At 49.8% G+C, this 27410-nt stretch overlaps 1 protein-coding gene across 3 annotated transcripts in view; it reads right to left on the minus strand.

Moving 5' to 3' along the window:
- Positions 1-27410, minus strand: part of GORAB (golgin, RAB6 interacting) — an 86093-nt gene that overhangs the window by 18138 nt on the left and 40545 nt on the right. For 2 of the 3 annotated variants that reach the window (XM_032696862.1, XM_032696864.1), the window contains 3 exons: positions 4439-4966; positions 3903-4034; positions 1339-1530 (listed from right to left, as the gene is read on the minus strand). The gene's annotated coding sequence lies outside the window, so the exon portion shown is untranslated. The remainder of the gene's footprint in view (positions 1-1338; positions 1531-3902; positions 4035-4438; positions 4967-27410) is intronic. The other variant, XM_032696863.1, reaches the window with a different exon arrangement.

The following is a 27410-nucleotide window of genomic DNA, read 5'->3' on the forward strand; positions in this document are numbered from 1 at the left end:
TTATTACAATTATTACTACTATTTTAATGGCAAATTCAGTGGTGCTGCCTTCCCTCCTTAATGAAAGGAACCAGAGACTGGAGCTCAATTTCTCCCACTTTCTAGAAATAGTCTCTGCAAATCCATTGTAAAAAAACTAACCAGTCTTTTTCCCCTTTCTCTCTCTCTCCCTCCAGAGAGGGGGTTTTCATCAGCTCAGACCATTTTTCTTCCACCACCTCTTTATCTTAACCTTTTCTCAAAGGTTGCATTTATTTTCCGAGGTCCACAGCCAGGACAAGGATACAGAGGGTGCAGCTGACACTGTCTTTTGAGGATCTTTGTCACCAGTGCAAGAGGCACAAGCCTGGGGATGGGGAGGATGTCTCTGGACATGGCTCCTGCCCTCATCCAGTCCAGTTCACCCAGTCAGGCCCCTCCACAGGAGCTCACTGCTGCCCATCAGAGCATGTCCTTGTAGCCAGAGCTGTCTCCTGTGCTTGGATTGTGCAAACCCCTTTCCTCTCCCTTCCGCACTCCTGGCTATTGAGTGTATATCTGATTGTTCCTCTGAACCTCTCAGAAATCATTGCTTCCTCTCCATTCAACTCCAGGCTGGAATCGAGCTGTTCTCCCTCCCCTGGGACCTTGTAGTGAATTTGGCTGAGAGGAGGAGGCAGACAGTGGCTCATGCCATCCCTTCTTGTGGAAATCTTGGCATACTCCTCAAGGAGATGATCTCAGATAAGCCCACTGCCAGGAAGAGAAGTTCACCACTCTCCCTGGAAACTTTGCAAGCCCTGGTCTTCATCCAGATAGGAATTTTTTTTTTTTTTTAAATTTGAGCAAAAATGCTTCAATCTTTTCAGTGTGAGAGAGGAGTGAAAAAATAAATCGCTGCCATTATAGTGGATAAAAAGGAGTTCAGGCAGTCTTTGAAGAGCCTTGGTGCTGAAACAAATGTTTAAATTAGATGAGAATGGATCTTCTGCCAGAAAGGGCCTTTGCTTTGTTCAGCTGTCTCCTCTCCAAGGCTGTCTCTCCACAGTTAGGGTGGTTGGCACCAAATCTGGCACTGACCCCTTGAGATTCAGTGGTGGAGATGGAGAGGTGGGATGTGGCTCTGCTGTTTGAGATGGGAGGAGAAACATTTGCAGCAAAGGGCAGAGCTGAGCCTGCACAGGAGCATAAAGGGGTTGCAGCTCCCACCTGCAGCAGCTTGTAACCACCTCTACACATCAGGGTGCAACATTAGGGTGCTTCCATTGAAACATATCCATGCACAGCCTCAGGATTGTGTTTTACTTAGTAGATTTTCTACTCATGTGGGCAGAGGAAGGTTTTCACTTGTGCACTCACCCATCTGCCCATGGCCAAAGCCAGCTTGATTCTGGTTTGTAGAGGTGAGTCCTGGCCAGACTGTTCTTCAGCTCCTGCTCCTCCTGGTCATCTCTGTCAGCTTGTGGTGCCCACAGTGCTCCTGGTCAGCACAGTGGCCCCATCTGTACCATGACTCAGGGCTCACAGCTGAATGACAGCGGCAGGAATTGCCTGCAGGGAAGATGCTGAGAAAGAGATGAGGAAAAACTACATCCCACACCAGCCAAAAACCCAACTCACTTCCGCACCCGCCAAGCACTGGGACTGCGGCAAAGCCAAGCCTAAAGGGGCCACTCAGCCCCCGCAGCATCTTGAACTGTGCTTTTCTAGGTCGTCACAAACCAGCCCTGACAGTGCGAGGAGAAAACAGACTCACAGCAAATCCCCCACAAGGCATTGCCTGCATTCCCCACCGCGGGCTGGGCTGCGGGTCACTGCCTCCAAACAGCATCGCCCACGGGAACGCAGCACCGGCTCAGCCCCGGCCTTGGAAAGCCACTGGGGAAAACAGAGCAGGGGCTCAAGGTCAGCACAGCCCCGCCGAGGCGCCGGGGATACCTGAACCACTAATTTGCCAGACGCCCCCGAGCCCGGCTTGGCAGCCCCCCGCCGGCTGTCCCGGCGTGGAAGCCATTAACATTTAAAAATACTTACAGGAATGGAGGGGTGGGGGGAAAAAAGAAATGGTATTTGCGGAGGCCCATTCCTCAGCGCACTTTCATGTGTGCCAAAGTTTGTTGGCATGGCTCGGAGTTTGATAGGGAACATCTGGGCTGCTGTTGCTGCCTGGATATTGGCTGAGGGCAGCGAACAAAAGGGGTTTGTGCAGGAATGCGCGGGGAGGGGCGCGGGGTGCGCGCGTCCAGGGACAGCTGCGAGAGGAGAAAGGCAGGAATACTCTCTGAAGAAGAAAGCCTAATGCACATCCCATGTTCCTGCTTTTAAAAAGGGGATAAAAGCCTCCCCCCACCACTTCTTCTCTTCCCTCTCGGGGTACTGAATGTGAGCAGGGCTCAGACATAGATCCGTGCCCTGCTGCCTCTGCACATTCGATTATTGATGCAGTCTGCAAAAACAATTGGGGTGGGATGGAGCAGGTTAGTGGAAGAGCAGGGAAGTCTGAGCCCAACCACGAGGTGCAGCACCAGCACATACTCAAGACACAACCAGAAAGTTCCTTGCAAGCAGCCTGACACCATGAGGGGAAACACCCAGTGACAAACCCCCCAGGAGTGCAGAGACTGCTGACATGGACCCACTGAGAACAGCACTGGTTGAAGTTTCTTCCACTCCTGCTGGAAATTTGGGGTAAGGAGCTGAAAATCAGCACCATGCCACTGCCAGTGACACAAATCCAGAGATTGCCTCCTACAGGGTCCTGCTGGATCTGATACCAGAGGATGGTATGGAGGGATGAAGGAGGAACGGATTCACACTTAAAAAAGGCTGGTCTGTTGGGAACTATCTGGAAACTACAGGCCAGGTGCAACCCTTGGCTCTAAAGATCACAGCACACACGCTCCATCCCACATGCTCCACCCCCAGGGAGTCACTGCTGCCTGTGGATGGACACCAGAGACTTTTGATTGAACCTCATGTAACCTCTCTGACATTCTTCCTTTTGCAGCTCCTTTCCATCACACCGCGACTGCAGTATTTTTTACCAAAGGTGTTCATAGTGTTCACAAACCTTTTGAACATCTCACTCTATGGATTAAAACCTGTTTCTCAACATGTGCAGTACTGGTATAATTTCCTACCTTCTGATCCCTCTTTGCTCATCCCATTTTTGTCCAACTCAGTATGAGCAAGTTTTGAGCATTTAAGTTTTTTTGTTTTGTTTTGTTTTTAAATCAATGGAGAATTTTTCTCTTTTGTTTCTGGTATGTACATTTGGCCTCAATCCTACTCGAAAGCCTACATTCCCCCTTGGCTCCAATTAAGGATACAAATTGAGTCTGCTTCCTAGAACAAGCTTTCCATTGCCTCTGTCTTTGGGGCTCCTTGGAATCACTGGAGCCAACCCAGAGAGGGTATTTGAGCAGGACTTGGGTCGCACATCCCTCTTGCTACCCCCACCTTGACAGGGAAGCCCTCTGGGAACGCTCCAGGGAACAAAATCTAAAGACAAATGCTCCAGGTCCGTAAAGACCCTTGGGTCTGACAGTCAAGGCAAATTTTTCCATCCCTAATCTCCTTTCCAAGTCTTGGCAGCATGCCTACACACCATCATTTTGAGCTGACTTACTCAACACCAGCCACACAACCCTCCTGGCGCTGCCTCGGGCAGTGGGCTCGTGCTGGGGCTGCTGGCTCCAGGGCTGGGCATGTTTGGAGATAAGCCTCCTCCAGTGATATCTGGATTTCGATTACATCAGTGTCAAGACAGCTTTTGCCAGAGCCAAGCAGAGCTCCTGCCACGCCAAAGAAAGCAGCCAGGCCAGCCAGGGGCTGTGCACAGCACTGTGGGGAGGACATTGGTCCCTCTCACGTGGGGCAGCACAGCCTGCAGACCCACCCCTGTGCCACGCAGACAGTCCTACCCGGTTGTCTCTTCTGCGGCGGGTTGGGAAAGGAGCTGCAGAAAACCCAGCCGGCCTTTGGGAACTCTGCAGCCCTGGGTGGGGAATGTGCAGCCACACATAAACACGTGACCAAGTTGAGCAGCCAGTGCCCTGCTTTGGAGAGGAGGAAAAAAGCATAACTACTGTGTTTAGTGTTAGACATCCCTTGATCCACTGCTGAAGACAAGGGGGTTGAGAGTAGCCAGTCTACTTCTGATTTATCAGTCATTCGTGTTGCCAAAGTGCATTTGCCACCTCTCAGGGGCAGGTCTGTGCCTCCATTCATCCTCTACATCCTTCTCCAGGACACTGTTTCTCTTAGCTCTGCCTGAAAACAGCCCAGTGTCACCAAGGGACATGATGCTGGAAAGGCATCGCTCTCCAGCCGTGCTCCTGCCTAACCTCACTCCCATGTCCTTCCCTGACCACTGCCAGCAACTAAGAAGAACCAGCCCCAACAAAGACAACAACCCTATTTCAAAAGCACAGAGACAATTTAAGAGCTGAAATCTCACCTTCCATGTGGTTAAAGGCCCCATCAGGAGGTAGACTCTTAATCATCCTAGATGCTTTTGAAGGCTGTAATAGAAGGTCAGCTGTATCTTCAATGTCCCGTGGGACCCACATGCCTTTGAAGTGCCTCCTGAGGGACCACGGTGGTGGTGGCTGAGAAGGAGGATGAAATCCTGGAGCCAAACAGGGCTTGTGCCCTGGGAGAATTAAAATCACGAGTCCAGTGAAGTCTCACAGTGGTTCAGGCTGCTCCTGCCAATGAGGCTCCACCTCATTTGCCCCATCTCTGCATCTATCCACTAACACAGGCCAGCTGGGAAACTCCCTGTGCAATGGGCTTGGGAAGGGGTGGTGGGAAAATGCCCATTTAACGTTTTGCAGGCAAGGGTAGTTCAGACAGTTATTTCAACTTGGAAAAAAACCTTCAAATCTGTTTCCAAATTGTCCAAATGTTTGGCTTTTACATTTCCTTCAGTGACATCCCAGGGTTTTAGTTGAAAAGGTCTTCTCTCTTCAGAATTAAGCTGCTTCTAGGGAAAAAAAAAAAAACCCTATCAAAACAGGAAGCTTGAAATTATCAAAGAAAAATATTTTCATTGACCTTAAAGATCTTACCCTTTGGTTTTCTAGTTCACAAAATTTTTCAGAACTGACTCCTCTTCCCCAGGAGAGATGAGAAATACTGTCAGTGCCTCAAAAATGCTGCCAGGAGGAAAGAGTTATTAATTATCAACCTCTATTTTTAACCTGCAACCAAGAGTCACTTCTAATGGGTGACAGCTGGATTCTCTTGAGGCTCTGTCATTGGCTTCATCAAGGCTTTTAAGTCAGAGATAGAATTTTTTTTTTTGGATAGGACATGCCCCAGGCACTCTGCAAAGCCTAGCCTATCCATTTCCAAAGCAAGCATCAGGTATCACATGCTTCTACTATCCATCTATTTAGAAAAAACATGTCATTACCTTTTTCCTCTTCACCTATATTCCAGCTGAAAAAAGCTCATATTTTCTCCCCCATAATTCAAAAAAGACTACATGGCTTTTTTTTTTTTTTTCAGAGTTTCCAAAAAAATTCCCCACTGGGTAATGGCCAGGCATGTAAAAATTTCAACGTGAAAAGTGAATGTTTTCAAAAGTTATGAGCTTATGAAAAGAAAGGCTATAATGGAAACTGTTTTACTGCCATAATTATAACACCACGAACAGAGCCTGCTGCAACATATTACATTATCAAGCTCCTGTCAGCATTTAATAGAAGTCTTAATTAACTGCTGGGGCAGAACATGGCAAAAATTTATTTTCAGGAAAGCTTTTGGGAGCTGTGTAATTCTGGGTTTTTTTGATTTTTCAAGTCAATTGGAGCCTTAGTAGAGTATGTAGGACAGACTAAATACAAGACACAAGTGTGTATCTTGTTGGTGTTACTTAATGATAGGACTTTCTTTTCTGTTAAACTACATAATCCAGAAACAACAATAATGTTTGTGTTGGGTTGGAGCCAGACACTTCAGAGGTGGATTTTAACCTTCCCCAAATTTGGGGTTATTCAAAGCCAGAGGCTTGATTCAGCTTTTTGGGGAGGGGGGGGTTTCATGTGTAACCTGTGGGGCTGATCTGCCTTTGCCATTTGCTTTTCTCCCTGTCTTCCACGACCCCAAAGATACTCACACTCCGGATTTAGGGGTGAGATTGTGTTTTCCTGCCTGAGCTCCTGGGCTGGAGATGCAGTCACAGAGGAGAGGTGTGGGGAGGTCCAAGCACAGCAGTTGTAGGATCATTGTAATTAATTTCTTGCCTATGGCTTTGCAGGAGATAACCAGCTCCAAAACAGACTGACCACTGCGTGTTTCCTCTCCCCTGCAAATGTGGGCAAAGGCTGCACAGGAGGGCTCCTCCTGCTGCAGCCCAATCTCCAGAGGCATCTCCAAGAGTTATTTCCATCTCTCCAGGTCCTCAAGCCTGCAGTGATGTCCTGCCAGCTAGACCTTGTGCACTCTCAGGTCAGACTGAAGAAGTGGGAGTGGGGTAGAGAGGGAAGACAAGCAGCTCAGCCACAGTCAGCAGCAGGGTTTGGGGTGCCTGGGGCACAGGGCAAGTCTTGTATGGAGAACACTAAGAGAAAGCTCTGCAAACCTGCTGCCCAACTAGACATGGAGTACAAAAGAGGCATCAGGCAGACAGTGATAAGGGATCTGCCGAGGTTAAACCTTGCTCTCTCTACTCCCATACCTGATCCACCAGAACATGCCTCTCAAACATTCTGGCAAGCAAAGGGCTTCTTGACAAAGCAGGGCAGGTAACACTGGGCAGCTTACGCCACAAGAAACACTCCTTCAGTCTCGCCTGGCAGCCCCAACTTCCTTCTAATCCCTTTTTTGCCCCCTCCATCCCCTGCCTGGCCCCTGCTCCAGCAGAACAGCGCTGCAAGCTGGCAGGCCACATCCATTTCCCTGATAGCACCAAGAGCCCAACAGCTGCTCTCTGTCCCTTTGGAGATTAGTTTGTTTTCCTAACACAATTACTGCCACGTGGCCCCGCTTTCTGCCGGGATCAAGGCTGGATAGAGATAAAGCAGCGATAAGATCACAGCCATTCCAGACCCCTTCGCAGCCCCGCTGGCCGCGGTTCGCTCTCATCGGCACGCGAACACCCTGGCTGCAAGTTATCTGCTCCCATCGGTGCCAGCCCAGGGAGCCTGGGGAACTTTCTGGCCCTAAACCCCAAGGATTTGGCTCCCAGCTTTCTGTGCAGCACCAAGGAGTTGGTTTATGATGTAACTACACAGCGCTGCATGGGTGCAGCCGCACCAGTGAGCTCACCCGAGGCGATACGAAGTCCCTTATCAGCTGCAGCACCCTGCTGGCTCAGTGCTTTGGGCCAGCACAGCTGGCCAGCAGCTGGCTCCAAGCTGACCCTGCCTGTGCCAGGTCAGCTGGCTCTGCCCAGTCTCTTCATCCCCTGCCTGGGATTAGCCCAGACTCGGCTCAGCCTGCACATCACCCTGGTGAATGAAGCAGCTTTACCCCGGTGCATCTGGAGCATCCCAGCAGGGCTCACACCGGTACCTGCAGCACCAGCAAGGGGCTGGTCGGCTCCAGAAACATCAGTGGAGCGATCACAGGGGCAGGTCTGGCCCAACCACTCTCCATCACATCCAGCAAAGGCCCTCTGTGTCTCCCAGAGCCTCCTGTGAGAATCCTTGGGTGGGGAACAGCTCCTGAAAGCCTCTGCAGGGACAAACGTGGTGCACGCTGGGAGAGGACACTCAGGGAGCCTTCAGAGAGACAAGCATCCTTGCCAGATGTCTCCCATAAAGCTGCAAGTACTTTATTTTAATAATAAGCCTTAATGTATTCATTAAAGGCTCCCAGTGACCTGGGATGAATTTCCCTGCTATTGTAAAGGGCTGTGGGAATCTGGAAACCGCTGCATTACAGTTAATAACTTTAATTTTACAAGGCCCAAAATAGACAACTGAAAAAATACACAGACTCACTGTTTCCAATTAAGAAGGGATTTCTTCTAATTCCTCTGCCACCGGCGCTCTTGTTTAGCAAACAACATCAACAGTTATTCAACCATAGACAAGGGGAAAAGCAAACCAAGGGAGTTGCCTTTTATATCTCCACTAGAAGAGCTGAGGAAGAAACCAGGACCCTTCCTCCTCACTTGGTTATCAGAGCATGAAAGAGCCACAGCCTGGTCAGCAACAAACCCACATCAGGACAGCCATGAGTAACACTTTAATCCCTGCTTCTTAAGCCTGAAGTGACTTTGATCCTGAGGAGATGACTTGCAATCCATCTTCTCCCTTTCCCCTCACAGCTAAGGTGGTTAAAGCACTTTGGTGGAGTCCTGGGGTGCTGCAAAACCACCCCAGTAGCTGGGTGAGCATCCTGTAAGTACTTGGGGCTACCAGATGTCTGATTTTAAGGTCAGGAAGGAATATCTCCCCAGATCAGCTTGGCTGAGATCGCCATGGATTTATTTTGCCTGTCTCTTTCTTCCTCTGTCAAATGAAGAGTAGATGGTTTCCCAGGGGGGAAAAAAAAAAAATCTGAGAAGCAAAACAATTCAGCCTGATTTTTTTTTTTCCTTCCTTTTTTTTTTTTTTTTAAATTTCTGGGAAACGAATGTTTTCCAGCCCAAATATTTTCATTTCCGTTTTGGTTCTTTTGGGTTTTTCAGTTAAAACTGGAGCTTTTTTTCAAAAAGAGGCCTGACATTTTATGTGGAAGCATTCATTTTGCCACAAGTCAAGCCTTCTGGGGTGGAAAAAGGAGTTTTGAAGGGTGAGGTTTGACCAGTGTACCAGTCTGGCTGTGTTGGCAACCAACATCTGCCCCCTCATGCATCTCCAGAGTCACCTCTGCCAGGCCCACACCAAGGTGCTGGCACCCTCCCTCCACATGGCAGGGACACGCATACCCTCCTTACAATCACCCTGGCATTAATCAACACTAGTTAAAGCAGATCTCCAAAACTTCCTCTGCAGACTTAGCCTGACACAGGGAAACACATTGCTTAAAAACCCATGGGTGATCTCAGCTCACGTAGATCCCAAAACACTCTCCAGACCACCTGAAAAACACAGCAGGTCCCATCCAGCAGGATGGAGCACACCAGTTTTAGCTAGTCCTGAGAGGAGCAGGGAGTGGGGCTCGTTGATCCTTGTGGGTCCCTTCCAACATGAGATATTCTAAGATTCTATGCAGTAATCCAGCCTCAAGCCCCTCATTTCACCTCTTGACCAAGAGCTGCCTACGAGCAGCACTGAATTTGCACCAGCCCTCGCATAGGAGCAGATTGAGTTTTCCAGCCAAACTGATAAAAATGAAAAATGATTTTCATATGCCTGGACTCAATTTCCCCATAAATAAGGCAGTGATGGAAATTGGGGGAAGGGGGTTGTCAGAGCTGTAGGTAATCCGTCAAAGCCACACCAAGAACACTGGTCTAGCCCTCGTCCAGGAAAGCATCTTTATTTAGGAAAGCCAGCAGGCACATCTCTACTCTCCTCTGAAGCCACTGGGAACTGAGAGCCAGGCAGCTTAAACATATCTAAATGCCCGAAGGAACAGATAAGACCTATATACCAGCTGGCAAAACCCAGACCCTCAGAAGGTATTTAGGCAAACATTTTTTAATGGAAATGAAGAGCTTATTTGCGGGCAGGGTCTCAAAGTACACGCGTGCCTTAAAAAAAAAAAACATTGCCAGTGGCTTTCCTGAAGAGATTCGGACACACACGTTGTGTATCAGGATTTGTAAACCTTCATGTTATCACAGAAAACCAACCTCTGTGATACAACAGGATGTCTCCACTCTAGACATCCCCAAAACCCCTAAAAACGTGGAGAAGCCAAACCGCTTCGCTTCACCTATAACACCAACAAAACCACAAGCAGAGCAGAACTTCCCCAGCTCTCCAAGCACACATTTCCTATTCCTGCCTGCAGCTCTACCACTGCCTTTCTCACATCAATACCCTGACTGTGGCTGCTTGAAAAATTTCCATCTAAACAGTTTGTAGCAGGTCATTTTTCAAAGGCAGCTTTTTTTAAAAAAAAAAACCAACAAAAACCCCTGAACATTTTTGTGGAAATTTGCCTGACTTGTCTGAAATATCAAAAAACTAGAAAATAACCATTGAATTTTGGTCTCAAGCTGCAAAAATCTTGGTTTTGAACAAAAATGCAATATAAGTTTCTTTTTAGTGAAAATTAAGCTTCCAGAGAGAGTAAATTTTTCTGCTTTCATTAAAAATGTTCATGGTGTCATGGGTACACTCAGATTTTCAGAAAACCCCACATCAAGAGATTATTAAGGAAATTAGTTGCTGTGCAAAAGGGAAGGAACTGATCTGGATTAGAGCCTGGCAGAGGAGTGGAGCAAGGATAAATGCTTCGTTCTCAGCCTGATGTTAGGTTAACAGCCAGGCATCCCACAGCTCTGCTCCAGGATTTAGTATATTTATCAGTGATCTGGGTGCAACACGAGGTGGGAATGCTTGCACAGGACAAGCCCACTGGGGCTCAGGGTCCCATCACCACAGCCATGGGCCATCAGGGGACACACAGCTCCTGCCTTGCCACTGGGTCCTGGGAGCAGTTTGTGCATCACCCACTGGAGATGCCCAGCCTGGTCTTTGCTTTGGTCCCATGGGAGCATCTGGCTGTGGCTCCATCACTCCATGGTGCTGAGAAGCCTCCAGCATCACAAGCTTTTGGGCCTTGGGGAGACCTCACCCCTCTCCAGATGGGCACCATGGGCACAAGAGCACCATGACACAACCCTGCTATGCCAGATGCAAACACCCAGCACTGAACACTGTCAGATCCCATTTGGGGGGCTCACCAACATCACCCAGCACAGGATCAGGAGATCCACACACCGTGGCAGCTCCAGTCAGAGCCACCAGCACCCATCTGCATTACAAGTGAACATGAACTCTCCCTCCCCATCTGGAGCCCATGTACGGCAAGTGGCAAGATTTATATTGTGCTGAAGCATTCCACAGTTTTGAGCACAGAAATGATTGAACTCCAGATGTTAACAAGATGCAGGACCCTTTTTTTATTATTAAAAACGTGATTTCTTGTTTTGCTCATGACAAAACCCATCAGATTAACTTATTAGGAGCGGAACTGCCATCAGGCCGGTAGAAGCAAAGATGGCTCTGGCTGCCCGAGAGCTCATGGAGCACATGGGAAGCTCATAGAGTTCATGGAGCTGTGTCCAGCCACTTCTTTGCACTAAACCAAGGGCAGGACACTGGTGACCTTGCTCCATGCCTACTGGCAATGCAGGGACACTGGTGAGTCTCTGTGCCTCAGTTTCCCCATCCCTTAGAGAGAATGCGAGTCAGAGGTGGAAGGGAAAGCCCTGAGTAAACACACACAGTGCAGCCTCATCCAAATCAATTTCCCTTGCTGAAGTAGCAGAGCCTTTGCTAACAAGCACCATAGCCCAGGCCAGGAATGGAAATCTGTACACACTGCTCAGTCTCCTCTGTCTACCCCCTGGCAGGACAAGGGGGACCCAGGATGTGTGGCTGCCATGCTGGGACAACTCAGCAAGCAGCTCTCACACCGTGATTCCCTTCAGTGAGAGCCCTACAGCACCCCGAACTTCACTTCCCAGCAGAATGGAAACAAGTTTCCAAATACCCCTGCAAGTCCTAAATGCTCTTCTTGGAGCAGCTCTGCCAAGAGCATCCACCAGCAGCATGTGGAGTGGCATGGCCAACATCTGTATCCCAGAGTGCGGATGGGGTGGGGCCCTGTCTGGAGCTGTCACATCTTCACTGCTTTATCACAGGAACTTTATCACAAGCTCATAACACACACATCTTTGCACCACGAGATCAAACAGGTATGGGCTGGCATTGCAGCCTGCTGTCACAGGACGGCCCCCAGCAGCTAGTGCTGCTCCGTGCTGTGAGGAGAAAACATGTTGAAGCTGCGTGACGGAGAGGACCCACATATGCTCATCCTGATGTTGTACAGCCAGGCCAACTCAGGAAATCCACCAGTGCAAAGCCAGCCTCTCCTGCTAATCCCTTGGAGGCACAGCATCCTTTGGGATCTACACATTTCCACTTACCCATAGCACACAACAGCTCTAAGAACAGTCACATCTGTCTGCTCAGAGGCAGAAAAACATTTCTGGGGAGTGCCAATGCCCTGCTTGGCCAGGCTGAGCTGGGGACAAGCCAGAGCAATGCAGCTTCTCCGCACCCAGCACAATCACCCTCCCTGCTCATGATGCCCAAGAAAAGGCACTGCCCTGTTCATCTCCCACCCAGGGACCTCATTTTCCTACTCACTTGGTGCAGGGGACACAGCCACTCTTCTGCCAGCCATGCCCAGGACAGCAGGCAGCAAGCACACAGCTGTGAGCAGGAGGATGTGTGTTCATAGCACAGTCCCCCCAGGACACCTGCTTCCAGGCCAGGGCCACCCAGGTGTGCTGCAGCCCCTCACCAGCATCTCAGGAGCAAACCCACCAGCCCAGCACCAAGAACCACCTTCTTCCACAGCCAGGGCTCAGAAAAAGCTTCTGCAGGTCACAATAGTACTTATTGACCCAAGGGCACCTCTTACACAGACCTGAGGACTTTGTCACACTGCTTAACCTTGTTTTATCCTTCTTGCATGTTTTGGGGGAAGATTCTTCCAACCCAAACCTCTCCCTGCTAACTGGGGAGACCGAGCTGCGCCCTCGGTGCCCAGTGAGATGGGGCTCCTGTGCTCTGAGCCTGGGTGCTTTGTGCTGGGTGACCCCAGCCCTGCAGAGCCACCCCAGTGGGAGCCAGGCAATGGGGCACTTTCCCAGCTGAAGAGCTCTCTGCCCACTCCCCTAGTGCTGCTGGATTCTTGCAACCTGCCTCCACCATCATTCTTTCACCTCTTCCTCACAGCCTCTGCCTTAATGCCACATCCTCAGGCAGAGCCCTGGGGGTGCCACACTCCCTCTTTAACTTCCCCTAAATTGAATGAATATGAAATTTTTCATTCCAAGAACAAGAGCATCAGGTGGAAGGGAAAACTGTGCTTGTATGTTTTTGGAGAAAGATTCCATAAACCTCTGATGCTCTTCCCTTCCCCAAAATCACTCATCATTCGTGAGAAAAAAGTGTAAGTGCAAATGTAGTTGGTCAGTGCTGCAAGTGAGCACAGGGCATTGGCACCACTCTTGGGGAATAACAGCTCTGGAAAACCCCATATTCACCATCTCACCTGGGCACAGCTGGCAGATTTGCCTGCAGTGGACAGGTCCTGCCAGACCCTCATCTCCTGCCTGGCATGGGTGAGTGGTCCAGAAAGCTGGGGCTCTGCAGCATCTGGGACACCTGAGCTCCCAGCTCTGCTGACACAAATAGTTTTCCCCCCTGTTCTTGGCACGGTGTGTTCTGCTCCAACACACTTCAAAGAGGAGGCTCTGCAGCAAGAATGTTTCAAAAAATATAATATTTCCATCTGTTATTCCAATAGGTTATGCTGTGGGACTCTCCTCATGGACTATTTGCCTTTCTTTGCTCCTGTTAAATGCAAGAAATATTAAATCAGCAAGCCCTCAGGGCTGGCAGGCAGTGCCTAACCCTGCAGCCCAGCCAGCAGGTCCTCTTCTCCTGCAGCTCTGCTCCCTACCCCTTAATGCTTTTCCAGAGGGGAAGGTGCAGGGAGGGAAGCAGCTTTACTTAAAAGCAGTAAAGTCCCCTTGATTTACTAACGTTATTTCCACCTTGAGAGCAAACAACACCTGCCTGTGCTTATGTGGATGCCCCAGGCTGTGTTTTGCAGAAGCAGAGCAGCCCAGCATCCCTTCCCAGCCCCAAGAACACCCAGGGATTGAAATCACAGGGCACAGGTTCCTGGACTTTGGTGTTTGATGGGCACCAAGCTCCCACACCAGCCTGTCCTTGGTGGGGACATCCCCAGCACCACCCTGCTCACTGCCTCCTGTTTCTCACAAATATGATTTTTTGTCACCTTTGTTGCCTTGTCAGCTGAGTCAAATCTGGAAACAAATTATGGGGTGGAAAAGGGAAGAACAGGCAGAGAGCTGTTGGCAGGACTCATTTTCCTGGGAAAGCAGACTAGAAGCACAATAAGCACAGTGAGTTCCGAGTTCACAGCACTGGCATGCACACAATGAGCTGTGGTTTAAATGCATCTTGGGGGTACCTTAGGGGTAGCAGGGACTGGATGCTCCTTCCCTGGGCTGGGATAAGGACACTGCTGTGCTGGACCTTTCCCCTTTGTGGTTCATTTGGTCTGAGAGCACTTCCCAAGCCAGTGAAGCAACAATGCCTTCCTGTGGTGGCAAGGGCTGCTCCATTACTCCCTCCCCACCCTGAGCTGCTGCTCCATGCAGCCCTTTTCTCTCTGGCTGGCCAGGGACACCCAACACCCACAGCCAGTTGTCATGGCCACCTGAAGAAGACATCCCCACAGGGAAGGTGTGTACACAAGACCAGCAAAGCCTTAACCTCCACATCACTTTTGGGCAAGGTGTCCTAATGGATGGTGGGCTGCTTGGGTGGATGGTGCTTGCCTCAGTCATCTGCTCTATCCCACAGCCAGAAAAACCAATGGGGAGAAGTAGCTTTCCCTGATCTCCCCAAGCAGAGCAGCCCCACACAGCTACTGCAGCTCTGACTGAGGGACCCACAATGGCTGTTCCACCACAGGTCCCTGAGGACTAACTTCAGCACAGAGTTCAGAATCTTCATCAAGATCCATCTTCCCCCAAGAGAGCCACAAAGGGAGAAAGTTTTTCAAAACAGAGATTCAAGGCTTTGAAGTCCCAGCACATAAGACCTGAGCCCCTTCCTCATTTCCCATCCTGCAACCCAAGGTTTCATACTGCTAAGACAGCAAAGGCTTCCCAGCCCCTCTGGAGAGCCGGAGAGATAACAACTTCCATTTGTGAGCCACAGCCAGAACAAAATGAGTCTTTATTTTTATCTGGCCCATTATAAGTTATTATTTAGTGCTCCCAGGTGCCCTATACCATCAAAGGCATATTCCTTAATAAGCAGCCATTGGAGGCTGCTCTGTGCCATCCTGGACACGGATGGAGCAGGATAGATCCCGAGACCAGCTCCAAACCCCAGATCTCATCTCCCCCTAAGCCCTTGTGAGCCCAGGAGAAGGTCATGCCCCACCTTTGCACAGACATCCCAGCACACACAGCCAAAGGAGAGGCACGGGATTATTTTTCCCCCCCAACTCCACAATCCAAAGTGTAACCCAATCTACTCAGCTGGAAATGGAGCTTTTATTGCATCCTGAGTCATTTAAAGTTCCTTTTTATAAAACCAATATTCTTCCCTCCTTCCCCAATTTAACAAGTTCCCAAATGTCTGCTCTCCTGACATACCAAACCTTTCCAGTTTTCCTCACCTCCCTCCCCATCAGACCCAATGGAAAGCAGCATCTCACCGGGGCTGCTCCAAGGGTACCATGACAGAGAAGTGCCACAGCAACCCCACTTTCACACATTTCACCTCAAGGATGATCCCAACCTTAAAACAGTCCCATAGTGACAGCAGAACGAGGCCATCCCACTCTGTGACAATATCCCCTGTCCATGGCACATGTCTCTGTGCCCTTGCACTGGAAAGCTGCCTTGAGAGCTGAAAGCCCTTGTGACAGTGCCTGCAGACTTGGGCAAAGCAAAACAAACAAAAAACCCCCAAATCACTCAATAAAAGTTGCGATCAGGTACTGAGAAAGGTGTGTTGGCTACTGGGGGTTTCCTGAGGATCAAGGTAAGGGGGAATGAGGGCACTGAGCAGAGCTGGCAACCTGGAGAGCCCAGTTATTATGTTTAAATGAAAGCCCAGATCCTGCAACATATGAAATCCATCATGCCTTTGGCCACATAAATACATCAAGGGGTCTGGATACTTGAAGTCCCTTTTCTCAGTTCAGTACTAGAGAGAAGTATTGCACAGTGGCATATATAGGGAGCCTGCAATTTAAAATGGCCCTTGTTCAATAATTATGTCAGCATTTGCTGTAATAGTCATCACTAACAGTTAATATAACCTTTAGTAAATACCAGATTTCCATTTAACAGTGTTAAGATGCAACCCATAAAACATATGTTTGTGTCATTATACTGATAAGTTTCCAATCAGCAACAAACAAAATATGTCCACAGATCCTTACACGAAACAGAAAAGACCCCAGCAGTCCAAAGGAATGTTTGCAGAGGGTCTTTGGGAGCAAAGCACAGTGTGACTCAGAAGAAAAGGTGGTCACTGGCTGCAGAACAGGAACAACGTCCATCCTGCTGGACCATCCTTTGCCAGCCCTTACCTCTGCTCCACAGGGCTTCTGCCAGCCTCTGGAATCCACTCACCTGCATGAGCAAAGGCAGGCGTGATGCTCAGATGGGAACATTCCAGCTACGCCCTTCATTCTGAAAGCTGACACATATGGGGATCCAGATGGATTTCCCATAGGGCTGGGAAATTTTTCAATAAAAGGATGGATAAGGCTGTCTTAGACTGAGACACATTTCTCCCAAAATAATATTTAAATAAAATCACTGAAGCACTGGAAAATCCCCCCCCCCCCCCCAGCACTATGTGCAAGTCTAAGGGGAGTTTGGGCCAATACTTGGGGTGCAAAAATGAATAAAACATTTTCCTCAAGGAATTTTTGATTGCTATATTTTAAAGGGTAAGTGTTCCTCAAAAGGGCCAGCCCTCTCCCTGGCAAGAGCTGGGGTTACCTCACGTCAGTCAGTGCAACTTCACTGACCTACAACAGCTGCACTCAGAGAGCAGCAGATCCTGGGCAGTCCCATCCTGGGACAAAGAGGGTGGCTGGAAAGGAGCAAACACCAAAAGCATCCTGCAGGATCACTTTGCAGGTAAGGCTGGAACCTCACAGCATCTTCCTCCCTTTACAAATAAAATCTTTGACTCTCTAACAATGGCAGACTTGCATGGAGTAGCCAGTAAACCAGTGGGGCAGAAATCAGCCAGCACTTACAGTCCAATACCCAGCTGCACACTGGCACAGTCAGAGTCATCTGTGAGTAATTAGAAAATATAAACACTCCCAACAAAACTTGGGTTTCTATACTCTGCAAGATCTTAATGGGCTTTTCTTCAGCCAGAAAATCCGTATTGCAGTGACAAATTATGAGCCTTTTTTCCTAACCCAGCAGGAAACCTTACAATGGAAAAATGACAAAAGGAGAAACATGCCCATTTTTGGCAGCACTGGCAAGGAAGAGGAGGGGATGAGGGAGCAAGAACCAGCCCAGCAGGCAGAGTGACTCTTCCCCAGTGTCCTCTCAGCCCTGGGTCCTCAGCCCCAGGCAGGCCATGTCACCCATGGCCACAGCAACCAGCATGTGCCAGTGCTCCCCCAAGCCTACTGCCAGCTCAAGCAGAGCCCAGCATAGTTGTGTGGCTTCTCTGCTGGCTGACAGACCTGAGTTGGGCTCAGGAGCCCCTTACCCTGCATGAAGGCAGTCTCCCATCACCCCAGAAGCTTGCTGTCTCCCCCATCTCTGCCAACTGCAGCCTCTGCCATGCTTATGTGAAATAAGCCTCAAAGAGCAACTGCCCACAGAGTCCTTGGGGAACCGGGTTAATGAACCCAAAGTCTGTTCTAGGATAAAATGCCTCACTTTATCGTGGAACAGAGGGGGAGAGCCAGCAGGTGGGTCTCTCCAAGCTGTCACAGCCTGGACAGATGGGACCAGGATGTGCTGGAAGCTGCTAACGCCTGCACACACATCCCTGCCTGGGCAAACCGGTGCCCCTGCCTGGCATTGCCCCATACATTTGTGTAAGACTGCACATGCATGAAATCGATGGAAACTAGGAAGGAGCTGCTGTGGTTTGGCTCCCAGAGGCATCCAACGAAGTGCGATCTTCCCTTGCCCCAAAACAAGTTAGGGAAATTCATGAGAACAGCCTTTCTTGTGGGCTATTCTGGCAGTGGTGGGGCTGGACAGGACCAGGAGTAAGATGACACAGGGCCATAAAACATGTCAGAGCAGCAGCCACACTATGCAAGTTCTCTGCGCTGGGTGCTCCAGCCCGACCACAGCCTGAGTCAGCCCATTGCCACCGACCTGCCTCAGGCACACTCCCAACTCTGGCTTGGGCAGCCCAGTGCCATTAACCAATTCCAGCCCAAAGGAGGGCTTACCATCTTTCAAAACTCTTACACTTGTGCTGGTTTGGGGTCCATCCTCTGCTTTCAGGTACAGACCCCCAACAAAGCCACCCCTAGGCCAGCAGCCAAAACAGCCAAGACACCAGAGGTCCCGTGCAGCCCAGCCAAACACCAGCCATTCCCAAAAAAGCCCTCAGCAAACCAAACCCACCCCCTGTCCCATTGCTTTCAGCCTGAGCCCATCCTGCAAACCGCTCTCCCGGAGCGGCGAGTCTGACCCGGGGTCCGCGGTTATCGCCGGTCCCCCCTGACAGAGCATTTAATGCCTCGTCTCCGGGGCTTCACGGAAACGAAGGGAACAAACGAGTGCCCGGGGAGATATGGTTTGCATCTCTTAATCCCCGTTCCCAATAAAACGGTGCAGCGGCTCTGCGGAGGGTAAGACAGCAGAGTTCAGCAGATTTTATCAATCACATCGCGGATCCCGACTGCGCGGCTGAGAGAGTTGCCATGGTTATTATGACAGATTTACTATCACTGTAACTTAATGCACCATAATAAGGATCTGCATAGTTATTATTGTTTTACAATGATAACTATAATTCAACCGCAGCTTTATGGCTAAATTTGTAACATTACTACGATGTTCTGGGAAGAATTGGAAGCAGGGTGATTCACATGCTTTCTCAGAATATAGAAAGAAAAAGAGGTCCCGGTCGGTGCCTTTTTTCTTTCCTTTTAATTGCTTCTTTGAGAACAATTTTTGTGGTCTGGTTACTGTTGGTTTGGGAGAGGGTGCTCTGTCAGAGTCAATGCACAGAGGTAGCTGAAAAATGGGATTTTTCCACTGCAAAATTGATCCTGGGGAAAAAAAAAAAATCCCCAAAGTCTTTCAACAGAAAGTTGCTAAAAAATTTCCAAGTGTTGCCAACTGGGAAACAGACACAAAGCACTGGCAAGATGAACAAAAATGGTCAGGTTTTGTTCAAAGAGAATGACCGGATCATCAAAAAATGTCACTGAAAGTGACCCTGGTAATCAGCGGAAACAAAGAACCACTGGAAAAAGTCTGACAGCCCCAGGACACAGCCAGACTCACTTCAGCTGCACACAGGGGCGTGCAGCTCCACACCACCTTGGAGATGGCTTGGGCAAAGACCATGGAGCAAAGCCCCATAAGATGCCCCACTGCCCAGCCCAGGCTCCTGGCAGCCCCAGGGTGTGACAGTCCCTTGGCCAGCACAAATTACTGCCCCAAAACTTTAAACTGCGTTCACTAATGGATTAACCTGCTCAGACATGGAGTGATTCAAGGAATCAAAGCTTCAGACAAGGGCTTTTTTTGGCAGTTCCCAGCGCATAGGACCCACATCAAGGTTCCCCACACCTGCATCCCCAGCTGCTCCTCCTCAGGACAGGAAACAAATCCCACCAGGGCTGGAGCCTCACAAGCAGCTGGTCCCCAGGGGAAAGCAAAAGAAAATTCAAGCTTGAAATACAACCAGGGTTTCCAACAGGCTCCCTTGCACCCTCCTCCCAAAGCTCTCCCCTGTTTGAGAGCTTAGCTCCTTCTTGGGTTTCATTGCAAGTGCAATGCTGCCAATTACCCCACAAATTTATAGGGAGCTCTTTGGTGTTTTCTCCCTCTTTCATTCTGCCCAGGCAGCCCATTGCCCCTGGGGGCTCTGGGCATGGTTAACACTCCCTGCATGCCAGGGGCACCTGGACTAGGCAAATTAAAGCAGAAAAGGGGCATTTTTCCAGTGCCTTCTCATTATCCTCTGGGGAAGGGTCTCAAGGTTTTCCAAGGAAGGTAAACCAGCCTCTGCCACCCATCTGGCTCCCATGGCAAGTCCTCAGCTTGAATCCTGCAGACACTCCAGACTCAACACAACATCCCAGCTTCCCACTATACCTCAATCTTTTTAAAGCCACATGGACACAGTGTGGACAAGTCACTCCTTTAGCTGAGCAAAATCTGGCCCTGCTCAGAGGGAGCTTAGTTCAGTGATCTGTGCTCTGGGACTTGGTGCCTTCTGGGTTCCCAATTCTATTGCTTTCCTGAGTGATTTATGGTCTCTTCCCATTTCTCATCCATATTTTAACAGGGACAGAGTTTTCCATAGTCCCTCCTTCTGCAGGATGGGGACACCAGAGAGGAGCACCCTCACCCCCATAGCATCAAGTGCCCCTTCCCAGTGCTCCTCAGGCAACAAGCTGCTTTTCCTCCACAGGGCCTTCAGAAGTGTCCCCTTCTGCATGGGGAGACCCAAAGCCTCCCTGCAGCCATGGGACAAGGGGGGAAGACTGACAGAGGCAGGACTGGTGCTCACACACCTCCCTCCCAGCAGTGTTGTGTGTCAGAGTGGGCTTACGTCACCTCCCCCGCCGCCACCACCTCCTGCCCCTGGGGCTGATATATGAGAGTAGATATAGGAAAATCTACTCATAAAATTAATGGAGGCTGCATGAACTCACAGATCATAAACTCAGAGGGGTTTGCAGCTTGCCTTTCGGGGAGGGGGTGGGCTCAGAGGCAATTTAGCAGAGGGGACTAATTGACAGCAGCTGTCCCATCACATCCCACACCCCCCTCCCCACTCTTGGGAGGATTTAGGAGAACATGGCCCTGAAGTCTCAAACACGGTGCTGGAGCTGGCAGCCATCAGCCTGAGGTCAGACTCGGCATGGCTGAGATGCTCTGTCTGCTCCCAGCCCGGGGATCGTGGCCAAGCTGTGCTCTCGGTGACAGACCTCCTGCCCGGCGCATAAATCACAGATGCTGAAGGCCAAAGAATGAGCAGATCCATCCTGTGCTCCAAGGGTTCCAGACAACACACTTCTCTTGGCTGGGGGGTTGCAGGACACCAGGAAGAGAGGGTCTCCTCACCGTGCCATGGTCTGGCAAGATGGGCCCAAGTTGTCCAACACACCAAGCAGTGGGTACCACACTGGGGACACAGCTGATGGTGCTCCTCTCCAGCCTAGCTTAGGAATCTCCCCCAGAACCCTTTTGATATAATCAGGAATATCCTGGGACCAGCCTCCACCACTGGCTTCCTAACACATCCTTAAAAGCCATCCAGGGACCCCAGTGTTGATGGCCACCAGTTCTCCCAGAGTCAACACCAATCCAAGGACCTGGTTTCCCCCTTCATCCTGTCCACAATCCAACCCCAGCATAGAAGACCTTTGTCCCTTGCTTGGCCCTGAACTGCCTCCCCATAGACCTTCATAGTCCCCCACAGCATCAGCACTGGCACCAGCAGGGCCAGTCCCAGCTTTCAGGCACCACTGCTCTGTGCTGGGTTATTCAGTGCATCTCATGTCTTGTGGAATTACCTGGGCTTTTCATGGCACAGCCAAGAGCCTCAGGCAAAGGGAGGAAAATAACCACTACTGGTGGAAAAGGCAAAGGGAGGAAAATAACCACTACTGCTGGAAAAATCTTCCCCCACATCCCATTTCTCTCCAAAACACTGGCTTACTCTGCCTGGGAAGGGCCAGGCCCATGGATGCAGCATCCACCTGCCCAAGGCAGTACCTCAGTGGGGAGGAAGAGGATGAGGAAGCCCTTCCCCACACCAACACTAAGGCAGCTCAGGACTGTCCAGGCACCAAGACCTCTCTTGGTCACCAGCCTTCAGGAAAGAACACAACTGTCCCATCTCCTAAGCAACCTCTTGGCCTGGCCCTGTTCAGATTTACTCTCAATGTCAAATGCAGCTTTTGCTCTTTTCTGTCAGAAGTCCTCTTGGCACGTGGTGCTTCCCCAGTGGCTCCAGCAGCTGTGACTCACAGGCTCTGCCCCAACCTCAAGGCTCCCGCTTGCCTGCTCCACTGACTCAGGCAGCAACGAGCACCAGCCCCGGTGCCTTTCAAGTGGTTTGGAGATCCAGCCAAGGCATCAAAGCAGAGGGAATTGGGCACCATGCTCACTGGAGTACCCAGCCTGGCTGCCAGCCTCAGGCTCATCCCAGGAGGCTCAGCAGGCTCAGCTCCTGGGCACTGCCCAGAGACCAGCTTGTGTCACCCCTGCTGGCATGAGGGACAGTCAACAAACTGTAATAGGGCCCAGGTATATCACCTCATTCACTTTCTGCCTCCAATGCAGCCAGCTTACCTTCTTAGTGCACCTTCACTTCACATATCTGCAGCCTCAAGGCAGTGCCCCTTCTGTGTCCTCTGTGGCTGGTGGAGGGAGCTTACAAACAAGGGCATCTCTAAACATGGTATCCTCTTCCAGAGGGGCAAAGCCCACAATATGACACGTTATGGAAATAAGCCATAAGCTCCCTAAACGTGATGCTCCCCTCCCTGGGAATGCTGGCTGTAGCCCTCCTCACCCCACCCTCTCCCAGCTCCCACTGCTGCTCCAGCTGAAGGAAAGCAGGTCCTCTTCCCTCCCCTTTTATAGCATCCCTCAGGTGGCTTCATCAGCCTCTCCCTGTTGTCTGGCTCAGGGACCATCCAGCTGCTGACCCCACCTGCTTCACAGGGAGTTGATTTACTTCCTAGGCAGACTTGATTCTCAGGTGAAGCCCCTGGGGAAAGGGGCTTGCCATGTTGCTGATAGGCTGCAGTGCCAAAAACCATAAGTGAAAAGGAGGAGGGCAGGGCTAGCACTGGACGGAAGCTGGAGTTTGAACAGAGAGAGACAGACTTACACCCCCACCCCCAGAGAGGAGTTTGGGCTTTGAGACACGTTCCCCAAACCCCCACCCTCTCTGCTCTCAGGCACCCATGGAAAGGGAGCTGTGCTCCCTCCCAGCTCTGGACAGCGGTGAAGTCGTCAGGGAGACATCTGTTCCCCATCCAGTAAGCAGTGTCTTCCTGATCTGCCTCTTAAAAATTACAAGGCAATTTGGAGTTTCTATTTTGTACTTTTGATTTGCCCAAACACCTGAAACATGAGCTCTCAATCCAGGATCAAAGGCTCTCTCTGGAGCAACACAGACGGCTATATCCACCGCTGTATTTATGCATGATTAGGAACGCCTGCATCGGAGAGGGGATTTGGCAAGAGTGGGTGTGCTGCAGAGCCTGGAACTCCATCTCCTCTGGAGAAGAAGGAGGGAAGGAGCTGGGGGGTGATGTCCTTGAAGGTCAGGTTTAGTGCCAACCCCTTGGGTGCAGGGCAGGGATGGGGTGATGCCTTGTAGAGGGGGTGGCTTGCCTGTGTCACTTGTCCCCTGTCACTCCTGCCCAGATCTCCTGCCTGTAGGACTGAGACTGCTTTGCCAGGTGGGAGCTCTCATCCTTGCTTTGCTTCGTCTCTGTGGGAGTGGCTGGATAGGTGGACGCAAAGGATGCAGTCCTGGATGCAGAGGGACGCTGCACTGTGGACACAGTCCCGGTGTTGTGGGATGAAAGGCACTGGGGATGATGCCAGGCCAAGCAAAGAGTTATTGGTAATCAACACAAGTCATTAATGAGCTGGAGGGGAGGGGTCTTCCCAAGCTCTTCTGGTCCAACCTGTCCTACTTGAAAAATCCCAGGCCCTGGACCCCTGCAGGCTGGCATTTTGCATCATCTAAATAAACTGGGAGAGGTTCAGGCCTGTGAACAGATGTGGCCAAGCCCCCTCTCCCACAAATGAGCGTGGCTGTGTTGCTCTCAATAATCAATTTTAGCAGCAGAGGATCTGCCCCCTTGTCTGATGCCACTGGTGGGAAAGCAAACCTGGTCCCTGGAGGGATCCTGGCTCTGGATCTGGGGCTCAGATGGGTTTCTGCTTCTTGACACTGTAAACTGCTTCAGAAGAGCAGGATAGGTTCCCAGGACAAGGGAATAGTAGCAGGGCCCATTGTGTATGGGAAAGCCAGCAGTAAAATCAGAAGGATGTAAAGAAACCAGGTAGAGGGCCAGAAGACATCCACACATGTCAGACAGAGGAGTGCCTTCCCCTTCTCATTTGAAATAAATTCAAAATGTAGGAAAATGCAATAAAAAGTCAGATGCCTCTGCATTATGGACATAATAATTTTTAGACAAGGTGTAATGAATCAGCTCAAGTCAAAGTTACCTTCACCTAATGCTATAAATACCCTTAACTCTGCCCTTTTAGGTTAAAGCCTCCCTCTGGGCTACTCACTGTTTGTCGTGAGAATAGGGTCAACATGCATTGTGCTGAAGTGTAAATCAGTGCTAATGACGGGGCATTGCATGTCAGGGTCATCACAGAGCCATCTCCCCAGATATCATCCAGGATCTGCTCCCTGCTGCCATGGGAGAGAGCAGCAAGTCACCCCAAATGGCTTAAATGTGACCACCAGGGTGGGCAGAAACACTTGAGACAGCAACATCTCCATGAAATCTGTAATGTTTAAGCAAGTCAAGCTGATAGAGACAAGTCCCACTTTCCCATCATATCACATATCTATTTATAATCAATAAATTTCCATTAGATCAGCCTGAAAGTACATGTGAGGCAACCCCAGCGCTCCTTTACTGGAAAATTTGTTGTTTGTTAGGTTTTGGGTTGTGTTGTTGTTTTTTGGTTTTTGGTTTTTTTTTGCCACAGTTTCTTCACACATTGAGGCACCTTCAGAGAAGTGCTGGGAAAAGCCGCCCAGGAGCTCTGCGAATCATGGTGTGCTCATGCCCTGCCAGTTCACAAGCATTTAGCACTGGGAACAAGCTGGGAAGAAAATTTGCCACAAATATTTTCAGCAAATTATGAAGTCTTGGAAAAAGCAGATTTCAGTTCTACTGAGAAGTTGGTGTTTTGACAGATGTTTTAAATATTTTTTTAAGAATTTTATTTTTTTACTGAAACTGAAGGAGGTCCTGGAATCAAGGACTGGGCCAAGACAAAAAAACCTCAGAAACATTCTGCTTTGAAAACGTCTCAGTAAAACATTTGCCTTTTCTCCTCTTCCCCAATTCAACAATTTGGGGAATGGAGATGAATTCACAGAATTTCACCTTCTCTGAATACAATCCCCTTTGTCTGGAAAATGTTTTGACCGAGAAATGCCTTTCGTGCCCCATTGAGTCTAAGTCCTCTGAATGCCTTAGAGCAAAGGGGTCTTCTACCTCCAGCATCCTGGTTTGGTTTCCATGTAAACTGCCTGAAACCAGAGATTCCCAGAAGATCACAGATTTTATAAAACCTGTGGAATATCCACTTATCACCTGCAGAGCTGCATCCAGGGCAATGGGAGCACCCATGCCCACCTTCCCTGGGACAAGGAACCAGTGCCACAATCCCCCCACCCCATCCCTTCCCGGGTTGTGACTGGGCAGCTCGCCAGCTGTATCCTGCACCCCCAGCTTGTCACACCAGTTTTGGGGGTTTGAGGACCCCAATAAAAATTCCGAGGTGTCCGGGCAAACCCTCCCATCTCCCGAGCATCCTGCGGTGCTGTGGCACCTCCTGCGCTCTCCGCCTGCTCTGCAGCGCGGCACACGTGCTCCCAAAAGGAAGCCTTTACAATCTGCCACTGGAAACGGCGCGGTGTTATCCCGTGGGTAGCTGCTTTCCTTCAACGGGCCATAAAAATCCCATTTGGAACTGCAGTTGCCTCGCTCCCCTCCTGCATCCCACTGCTACTTAAAGAGGGCGCGTCCGACACACTAAAGCACACACGCACACATGTAAAAAGGACCAGGATCTACTGAACCTTAAAACAACTATTATTCTTCAGGATAATATGCCCTCCAACACTAACATTATTCTAAGATGCAGGTAACATGTGACACATTTTCTTTTTCTCTCCAAAGTACAACACCCTTCCCTTCCTCTATCCTTCCTTCCCAAATATCAATCATCAGCAAAGACAAGGCAAATGAACTTTTAATCAATAACAGCTACTGTTTCTTGTACCAGGACTGTTTATGATTTAAAAGGGAAAAAAAAAATTAAATCAATCCTGATGTGAACATTTTCCCACTTGGAAAAACAGCCCAATCCTATATCAAAAGGTTGGGGGGTTTATATGTTTTTAAAAGGTTTAAAAGCTAAATTAATTTTAAATTGTTTTTACATATCTTGCCTATAGACAGAACCACATCATATGATGAGGAAGGGTGGTCCATGGTGTATTAATGTTCCTAGTAAGTACTTTAGCACCAGTCTGTCTGCTTTACACACATTTAATGCTGTTGCCATCTAAAAATCAAGACTACTCTAACCACAGTGTGTCTGTCCAGGCCCTGTAGCTGGCAGTCTGTCCCTTTCCATGCAGACCAGGTAGAACCAGACCACTTCTGGTATGTCTGCACTCAGACTCCACTGTCTTCATACCAGTGGTGTGAAGGTACCTGAGACTAAATGACAGTTTTGTCAAGAAAGTACCAAGAAATGGCCCAGTCCTCCTGGCTGGACGGGATAATGCTGAACAAATATCCTAAGCAAACAAAAAAAGAAGGAAGAGCTCATTCCAGAATCAAGGGAGTCCATAAAGTCTCTCCCAGGAGATGGACTTCTAACATGTGTTTGTGGAGCTGGACACTGGTACCTAAAAAAGGTGAGACTCCAAGTAAGGCTCCTACCTTTATTTTCCAAAACCTTGCTATTCCCAGGGCCTGAACAGCCAGGAGACTGATAACTCATTTTCATCTTCATATGCTGCAGCATTTGAAGTAGCTCAAATGGCAACATGCTGGCTCTAGTCCAGATTTATCCAAACACAAGACACAAACCCAAGCAGTGTATGAAATGGCCTCCACCAAGTTTTATATGAGCCCAGCTGGGTTCACTTTGGCCCCTTGCAGCAACAGACTTCCCTGTTGGCCAGCTTCTCTGACCTATTTGTGCATCCATGCACAGGAGCCATGCCTTCTCTGCTGCCTCACCTTCCCCAGTCCAGGCAGTTTTGGAGGTCCCCCTGCTCTGTACACAGCCATGGGGACATCAAGGATACCCTGTTTGGATGTGTCTGAAGCAGAGCTGCCAAGGTCCACTGATGGCAAAGGAAGCGGGATACTTTGGCCTCATGAGGATGACTTGTTGGGAGAGGATGCTCCCCAGATGGCCAAAGGGAAGTGGCTCAGACATGCATCCATGAGGGCCTGAGTCACTGGCTGGGGATGTCCCACATGGAGAAAGCAGGATGTGGCCAGCCTGGCCTGAGGCAAGTAGGTGATCCTGCCAGTGTCAGCACTGCACAACTCTCAGCCCTCCCCACTCACCGTGAGCACATGGCAATGCCCAGACAGAGATCCCAGAAGGGAAAATTACTGGTCCCTCAATCTCCCTATAGTTATAAATCATATTTCCTCCTGGCTTTACGAAGCAGATCCCCTCTGGCACCACCCTTACACAGTATTTTGCCCCCACTGTCCCTTCTTGATGTGCCGGGGGACAGAGTGCATATTTT

The sequence above is a fragment of the Chiroxiphia lanceolata genome, chromosome 9 (assembly GCF_009829145.1).
Source record: "Chiroxiphia lanceolata isolate bChiLan1 chromosome 9, bChiLan1.pri, whole genome shotgun sequence".
Lineage (NCBI taxonomy): Eukaryota > Metazoa > Chordata > Aves > Passeriformes > Pipridae > Chiroxiphia > Chiroxiphia lanceolata.